The sequence below is a fragment of the Oryzias melastigma genome, linkage group LG1 (genome assembly GCF_002922805.2).
Source record: "Oryzias melastigma strain HK-1 linkage group LG1, ASM292280v2, whole genome shotgun sequence".
In the NCBI taxonomy this organism is placed as follows: Eukaryota; Metazoa; Chordata; class Actinopteri; order Beloniformes; family Adrianichthyidae; genus Oryzias; species Oryzias melastigma.
The window spans coordinates 19,582,079-19,591,106 of record NC_050512.1 but is presented as its reverse complement, the minus strand read 5'-3'; the positions used below and the strand labels follow the sequence as shown (position 1 = coordinate 19,591,106).

At 35.4% G+C, this 9,028-nt stretch overlaps 1 long non-coding RNA gene across 1 annotated transcript in view; it reads left to right on the top strand.

The window, feature by feature from the left end:
• The window catches only part of LOC118598958, a 14,002-nt gene extending 10,806 nt beyond the window's left edge, over positions 1-3,196 (top strand). The window contains exon 2 of the long non-coding RNA XR_004948199.1: positions 3,166-3,196. This is a non-coding gene — a long non-coding RNA (uncharacterized LOC118598958). The remainder of the gene's footprint in view (positions 1-3,165) is intronic.
• Positions 3,197-9,028: the final 5,832 nt, after the last annotated feature.

Genomic DNA, 9,028 nt, shown 5'->3' with positions numbered 1-9,028 from the left:
GTAAGAAAAAGGGTAAGATAAATAAAAATTAGAAAAAAAAAAATACTGCACTTAGTTTACAGCCCAACAATTTAACGTGGAAAGAGAAAACTGTTATGTTCATTACTTTTATTTATTTATTTATTTTCGATTGGGTAAATTTGGAGACTATAGAGAATCTAAACACACACACACCCGTATGTATATTGTAATGTCTGTGTTTCCTGTATATCTTGCATGGTGTGTGTGTTCTTAGGTTTGTGTACATGTGGAATTATGTGTTTGTGTTGTGTGAGTTAGCGTATAGCTGGATGTCATTGTGTAGAGGAGGTGACCGATGCTGGCCCCATCTCTGAGTTGGAGTTTAGTGAGTTTCTTAAGCCAGTAGGTGTGTATCATGTCAGGGTCCGGTACTGTCCAGTTCTCTGCTGTATTTTTGAACCCACCATTGAGCATTGCTGTTATGTGCTGTCTTTTTCTCCCATATACTCTTCCAGTCCTGTTCAGTTCGTAGCCTTGGTGGGTCTGCATGTTCTGCTCTATTTTTGACCCCACCATTGAGCGTACACTTTTTCAGGTTGAGTTGCAAATGGCCTGCTTATCCATCTGGCTTCCTTTGTGTTCCTCTTTAGGCAGCTGCTCAAGGCCAGGGACCTTTGTTAAAGGAGAGTGAGCTCGCTCGCTCGATACGCTGGCAGACAGAAAGTCGCTGCAGCCCTACATGGTGAGGGGGCTGCCGGCTCGGGCCTCCTGAACTTTGAGATATCTTTCATATTTTCATCGAGACAATAGTAATACTGGTCCCCTAACTTTATTTCTATTTTCCCCTCTCTGGTTAATGTGAGACAGTGAGCCTTCAAACTCAGTCACAGAGACACAGAAACACTGCGGAAGTGACTGTCGTACAAAACACAGCACTCGGAGTAAGAGTGAACTAGTTACCGGCGCTGGAAAAATCTTTGAATAATCACATAAACCCATATACCAACATTTTAGTAGAACTCTTCACAATGAATACACCTGATTTATCAACATTATTCGTGCCTTCCATACATTTTAAGTGACATATCCATCACCAGGACACCATGATCACAAATGAAACACACAGAAAATATAACAGTGAAGGAGCCATACCATGAGCAGGGAGATGTTGGGGTGCTTTGTTACACTCGGGTTGCACAATAATATCGGTTACCAATAATTATCGGCCCACATGATGTCACATTGATAATTCAGAAAAGAAAAACAATTTTCTGATAACACGGACCAATAATTAAAAGCTTGAACTCCTGATGCTTCTTCACTCACCACTCAGTATTTATTTGTGTTACAACTTGTCTACTCACCCCAAAAAATTCAGCCTTATCGGTACTGATTAACGGCGCCAGCGCAGCGGCACGACAACATGCGGACACAGCATGCACCACTTTGTTTGATGTGACTTACAAAGATGGCGCTTTTCTTAATCTGTCCCTCACTGCTTTACTAGCGACCCTTTTTCAAGGGAGGGGCTGCTCTTGCACTGCGCATACACAACCTGTAAAGCACAACTTGTAAACAAAAGCAAAAATATTGACTAATTGAGGCAGAAAGAAAGTTTATACGACTGGAAAACTAAAGTCATAAATGTAGCTGTGATTCATTCCCTCCTGACCCTGAAAAAAAAGAAAAAAGAAATACAACTGTAAACACAAAGCAGGGAACAACAATGGGAGACTAATTCAAAGACAGTGCAGCTGAGCTGATTAAAAAGAATCCAGGCGTGAGCAGTAGTAGATGACAGATAAACAAATGTATTGAAGCAAAAAAGAAAACAAAAAAAAGCAAAAAAAAAAAAAGATTGTGTTTCATATAAGTGTAAACTATCCTTAATTATTTCAATCAATGTAATACCTAGGTACCATAAAATGCTAAAACGTTTATTTCACAAATTACCAACACTCTAACATCCTTAGATTAATAAAACACAAAAGGCTGAAGATTCCCCTCAGTCTTTATTGCTTTTGATAACATAAACTAAAGAGTATTTTTAATTAAAAAATGTGCATATGATATTTGTCTATACAGTATGTTTTAACTTCAATCTTTAAAAATGGTGACCATTTGGGATTTTTAACCTGGTTATTGTGATTTTCTGAAAGTGAAAATTCTAACGTACATTCACGTCAAATTTGGTGCCTAGATGATAAAATGCACAGTTTGTTTGAAATATCAACCTAACCGACTCCCCTAAATACAATGGAAAACTTTATTGATCCCACAAAGGGGAAATTACCTAAACAATATATTAAAAAAGACAAGTGACTATCTACTGCTGAAATTAGTACATTTAAAAGTGTATTTTTCACAAAGTACATATTTTTTTTGGTTTGTTAAAACGATCCTTTCTCGCAACTTCACACTTCAACACATCGACTGGTTGTTTCCAGCATTTGCACACGGTGCATCTTTCCTTTGAGGCTTAAAAATGCACTCAACCAAGGCTGTAATTTTTTTTTTTTATTGTGTTTAATTGAGTTGTTTTTTTTTGTTTGTTTGTTTTTTAATTGAGTTGTTTTATTTATTTATTTATTTATTTATAGGAAACATTAAAAGCCAAAAATGATCAAAACAACTCTTGTAAATTTGTTAGCGCATCATCACATTTCCACTTGTTCAGATGATTGTGTCTGCTAGAACTATGTAACAGAATGTGTCCCCACATCTCTGCACACTGCAGTGGGGTGTGTATAAACCAGTCTTTGACAATAATGGATGATTAAAACTGATTAGAATTCAGTGTGATTTGTTGTTTTAGGTTGCTGAAGAACTTATATTTGTGGGCTGTTGTCTGGACTTTGCACATTGTAACTTCACATCAGTAATTTTGGCATCAATATTCCATATCTAGGGATGGTCGTTGTTTCAAGGGGTTGGATGTTTTTAACTACAGGGAGAAAACAAAAAATGATGTTGGCAGTAAGAGATGGAAAGCTGTGCTGTTGAAAATTGACATGATTTGAAGGACCGTGTGATGCAGTGTGATAGTTTTATGGATTAAAAAAGGACTTCTGAAGTGAGCAAAGTTGTGCTGATAGATGACAGAAACATTCTGGGCTGGGTTGGGCAGCAGGTGATGAGTTTCTTTACCGCTAGTGTAATAGGATTTTGATGATCCTGTTTGTGTTTGTTGAGCAGCACAAAGAGGTCGAGCGAAGTAAAAACATGTGATTACTACAAAAAAAACAACAATAATGCACTGGAGGTAGTGAAGATGATGTGAAGTTGCCCAGTCTGTGATTTAGCTCCAAAACTTTTAAAAAGATGGCTCATCTGAAACCTTTATGATTTTTGCAGGTGAAAATCGAGGTGTGACTATGCTACTAATTAGCAATCATGGATTTTTAGACCTTTAATTTTTATATCCAAGATTAAATAATTTGAAAACATTTTCCATGTGGTCAAATCCGGATTACCTTAAAGTGAAATAAGAACCAGATTGTAAATTTGAAAACAAATAAAAAATTTGACAACATTGTTAAACTTAAAAGTACATATTGTAAACTTAAAGGAAATAATTAACATTTTTAGAAATTAAATAATCAAATTAAAAAAAAAAACAACAATATTTTTTTGATACAAATATTTATGTTCCAAACTTTGAGAGAGAACTGTCACCACTGTAGGCCACAACGGAGGAAGGATGAAACAGGTGCTGTTTTAAAGCAGAAATGATGTCACTATAATCTCTGTCACCTTATATCAATCATGTCCTGGTAGCTAATGGGCTCAGATCCCCACAGTTAACAGTAAATGGTAGGCCTAAATGCCCTGTTTTAAATAAATAAAATAAAAAGAAATATGCTTTCCCAAAGAAGGCTAAATACTGTGTACTAATGAGCTTAATGGGAACCAGCTGAGGAGATTAGAGTCCTGTTGGAGTCAGAATTCTGGTGAGCGCTTCCTCTGGTGGTGAAAGGAGCAAGTTGAACCGTGATACAGATAAACGTAATTTTTCACTTAGTAACAATTTTTGTTTTCTTTTTAGTTTTGCTATTTCCATATTTTAAATATTTTCTTCAAATTTACAATGTGTACTTTCAAGTTTAAAACTGTTTTTTTTTTTTTTTTTTAGATATACAATACCTATTTTTTTGTAAATTTACAATTTGTTTTTTCCCCATTCTTTCTCCTACACTAAAAAATGTGCGAGAAAAACAATGGACCTTCAGATTGCTAAATTTATGCTTGATTATTCAAACCAAACAAACCAAGGAACACAATGCAGTCATGCGAACCAATTTAAAAATGAGGTGTAAACAACCCTGTGACACTGCACTGACTCTTTGTTCAGTGAGGTCTGTTACAGCTGCCTCACAACTATGGCAACATGATGGGCACAGACATTAGCGTACTAGAATGAAAAAAAATCTGCAAAAAAAATTAGCTGTTTTTATGAATGTACATAAGTAGCACATTTATTGATAGTACCTTGATTTAGCATGCCTCTCATTTAAAGTCTGGATGGAAACATTTGCAATGTGTTTGCTTATTTATGTAAAAGAAGAGAAGAAAGAAAAGGCATAAAGAGACTCAAGGCTAAAACGTGTCACCTCCAGACTTTAGCTGTTTTTCTTTGAAAGGAGAGAGCTAAAGTGCTTCTTTGGCCTGTTTTTTTCAGATATTTTTACATTTTTAAAGTCACATGTTTAACCACACAGGTATCAAAAACATGGGCAGTATTTTGACTCATATCTTACTTTTCTTCCACAATATTCAAGTTTCAAAACGTTTTTTTCAGCCTATAGAAACTGTGCAGAGACTCTCTCGTTTTGTTACTACCATTTTTTTACTCAATTTCAATGAGTTTCATGTGAGATCAAGCTAAGTGTAGTTACTGCCTATTTATTATTTATCAGGATTGAAGTGAATTTCTTGGTAAATCTGTGACATTTTGAATAGAAAAAGGTGCTTCTTGCACCAAATGTCCTCCATGGAGACACACACAAATCTCTCTTGTGCACAGTGTTGTGTTCTCATTCTAAATGTTACTATTTAAAGTTACAATTCCCCGAAATGAAGCAGCAGAGAGATAAAAAGATGACTCACAGGGAGCTATTTACTAATTGTAAAATAATGCAGCAGTTTGTGGTGGTTGTGGATTTCTCTGTTAATGTTTCTCTGAATTATTCAGGTTTCTGTAAGAATTGAGAGGCCCATCTTTAAAGAGATTTGATCAATATTGTGCGATCCAGCAGTGATCCTACCAGCCCATTCCTGAAGACAGCCCAGCAGTGCTGAGCGGAGCAGATAGGTGGGAACACGTCTGACAGTGTTATTCAACCACAGTCTGACATCAGTGAGACTTTTTAAAATGTTGAGGAAAAAACTACAAACTGTTGAAAAAACATCTATTTGAAAAGTTTTTAGGAGAAACCGAATCTGACTATGAAATCATCTCTAGATTTTAAAAACCTTCAACCCTCTGCTTGGGTTTATAATTTTAAAGTTGTTTAAAACCATAAGTTTAGATACTTCAATGGGACTGAATTGACTTTCTAAACACACTTTTTGTTATTAAATTTTAAAATGCAAAATCATAATTATTATTTTATTATTTTAAAGTAATTAAAGATCCACTCTGATGAATATGGTGATTCTAATATGTTCTTGTGCCATTTGTGACATTTCTCTCTTCCCAAATCAAAACTGCAATAGCAAAGCCATATTTGTAGTTTTAAATGATGGGAAAAGGTATGAAAAAAATCAAGTTTGGTTCCTGTATGAGAGGCTAAAATGTGCAGGAATGTAAGAACAGACGATGTTGGGAGCCGGTAGCAGGTGTGGCAGAAAAGACTATCAGTAACACTAGAAAGGAGGAAAACAGAGATGAGATACACAGAACATGCACTGTCCAACACTTTTTTAGCCCCAGGTCCACTGGACCCAAAAACTCTGTATGTAATATACTATAAATGGGCTGACTTGGCGATTGAAAATGTGTTCTGAAACATGTTGTTCACAGAAAATGAGGAATTTCAGGTTGAAAAAAACATTTTTATTTCTTGGATGAAAACAGGTCCACAAATCTGGACAGCAAACAAGAGTTAAAAACAAATGTATTTAGATCAAAACTTACTATTTTTATTAAAAAAAAAAAATAAACTGAGATAATAAAGTTATATCTTAATGTGTCCATCAGTAATATTGAAGCTACACAACAATATTTTAATTGTTCGTCATTTTTCTCTATACTAAAAGTAGGCAAGGAGCAGCTGACCAAAGGCTCCACACAAAAGCTAGAAAACAGCAATACTTTCAAGGTGAAGTAAACTCACCGAGAAAAAAATAATAAATGAGAAACAAACTGAATGATACAAATTGTTTAGGACTTGGATCAAAACCCGCCTGTGAACATAAAAGATGGTACCAAGACACAAACACAAGAGGAAGGACAAAAAATCTATAGCAGCGAATGACAGGATATTCGTGACCAGAAAGAATAAGAATGAACCGGCCAACCTCCTTTATTACTTGAACATTTTAAGGACACACTTAGCATGGTTTCTTGAAGTGCAGCAGGGTATGTTTGTTGTGCAGCTGAGAGCGCAGCAGTAGAAATCTTTCAGACCTCTCCAGCTACGGTCTCTGCTGTGAGTGCTGAGAGGGAGGCTGAAGGCTCATCTACTTGTTGAAAAAAGTAAAAAAAAATTGATCCTTCACATCAAAGAAAGTCACCATAACTCTGAAGTAACACGAGACAAAGTCCTCATTTTTATTTCCAGTTGTTAGGTTAGCAACACTGCAGATTTGCTGCATGCAATGTAAAAGGTGGCTAGAATGTTATATAAAAAAATTTAATTTTACTTTTTGGCCTTACAGTAGTCTTTTTTATGACAAATGTACCACTAGATATTTTTATTTCTTGTTTTAATAACGTTGACTTGAAATCCTTTTCATTTTATGGATCAGATGGGAAGCTGCTGTTAATATCATGCTTCTGGTGCACTTGGAGACCGTATACAGCCTGTAGCTATACCTGCAGTCAGAGCAAGAGCTGGCCTTTCACATCCAGCTAATGGTAGTCTTGGGTGCAGACTGGAAACGGCACATACTGAGTATGGGTTTTTATTTTCAGGTATACATTAGAATGCACACCTACATTTAAACCGTTAGTGACCATTGATGCATCAAACCAAAATAACCTTAATTTAGCATCTACGTGAAAGCAGCAATGTATTTTAATTGCTGGAGAAATCATGCATAAAAAAAAAAAAAAAGTTAAAAAAGTTAGAAGAAAAACTAACTGGAATAAAGAGAGCTAACAAAAACATGATTGAAATGGCATCAATAAATTGACATGATTGATGTTCAGTTATTGCCATATAAATCTATTTTGATGTTGAAAACATAGCAAAAATTGAACCATAAAGTGAAAAATATTTTTTGTCTGTAATTTACAATTGAATTAGCTAAATATGATAGAAAAAATCTTAGCATATTAAAGTGTTCTCTCTAGATTTCAATCAGTTTTTACTTGAAATGTAATAAATAAAAATGTTTGACACGTCTCAGTGTTTGTTTTGGTCTAATAAGACAAACATGGACATCTCCAGGCTGAACTGAATCAGAATCACAAAACCTAGAGCATTTTTTTCCTTTGACGTGTTCCCCATATTTCTGGAGGCCCCATCTGGGCACACACATAAACCTTCTCTCTAGAGGCCACTGACTCTATTCAGAAAGACAACTTTTCTATTCAAAAGAGAGCTGCACGGTGCCATAATGGTTAACCTTCTCTCGCAGCGTAAAGGTCCAGGTTCAAATCCCAGCTGGGATCTTTCAGTGTGGAGTTGGCATGTTCTCCTGGTGTATGCGTGGGTTTCTTCAGGCAGTACACTTTTCTCCCACAGTCCAAAAGTAGGCTTCATTGTTAATTGGTGTCTGTATATTGCCCTAAGTGTGACTGTCAGAGTGTGTGTGGCGACTCACCTTCACCCAATATTGGCTCCGGCAACTCCATGATCCCAAAAGGACTAGGCGGATTCTGAAGATGGATGGAAATATTAATTAGCCTACATATGATTTCTCTCAACTCACAAAGAATTTGGCATTTGATGCCAAATAAATCAGTCATACACATGTCACATGTCCAGGAAGCTGGAATTGGATTTATAGAGGAACAGAAGATGATTAACTCATAAAATCATTTTCAGCTAAATAAAAACTCTAGTAACTAACTTTTTCATAAATAAAATGTGTTAATTTGTTGCCTCAAACATTATTTTTCTACAAATGAGTCACATGTGATGGAATATTTTAGAGAGAACTTTCAGTTCTCTGTAAAAGCACAATTCTGCCCCTTCATTTTTCCAAATTTTAATCATTCTTCATTTGAAAATACTTCAGTCCTGACCGACAACAGCTGTTGCCAATCAGATTGTTATCCCCCTCCTGTCTGTCCTCATCAGCCTCATGACCCTCACCTGTTCTGAACTGGATTTAATTCCTCTGACAAGGTTCCTCAGCTGTAATTTTATGCTCATGGTCAAGTCTAGAATTCCACTTTGATTTACTTTTAAAGAGTAATCCATTACTTTACTTTAGTTACTTGATGAAATAAAAAAATTAAATTACTTTTCTTCTTCCCCAGTTTAAAAAGTAATTCATGACTCGTCACGTTTCTTTACTGTTTTCTACTCTCAAAATAATTCTGAAGGAAATAAAATGAGCACAAACAATATGGTTTCTTATTGACACTAGGGCAGGGGAAATGAGCTCATCTCCAAAATATAACTTGTATTGAACTGAAAAGTTTTTGTCTTTTTTTTTCAACAAACTATCAAATACCCCTACGAATTTGTCTGAAAACTCTGTTTTTATTCTATTAGTCCTATAAGTTTTGTTTAATTTGATCAAGATGGTTTCACTGCACCAAAATATGAGTAATGAATTAATGAGGGTTTCTTTAGTCTAGTAATTGTAATTTAATTACCAAAATTTGAACAGTAATTTGTTACATTACCGTGCTAGTAACAAAAGTAATTAAATTACAGTATTTCGTTACATT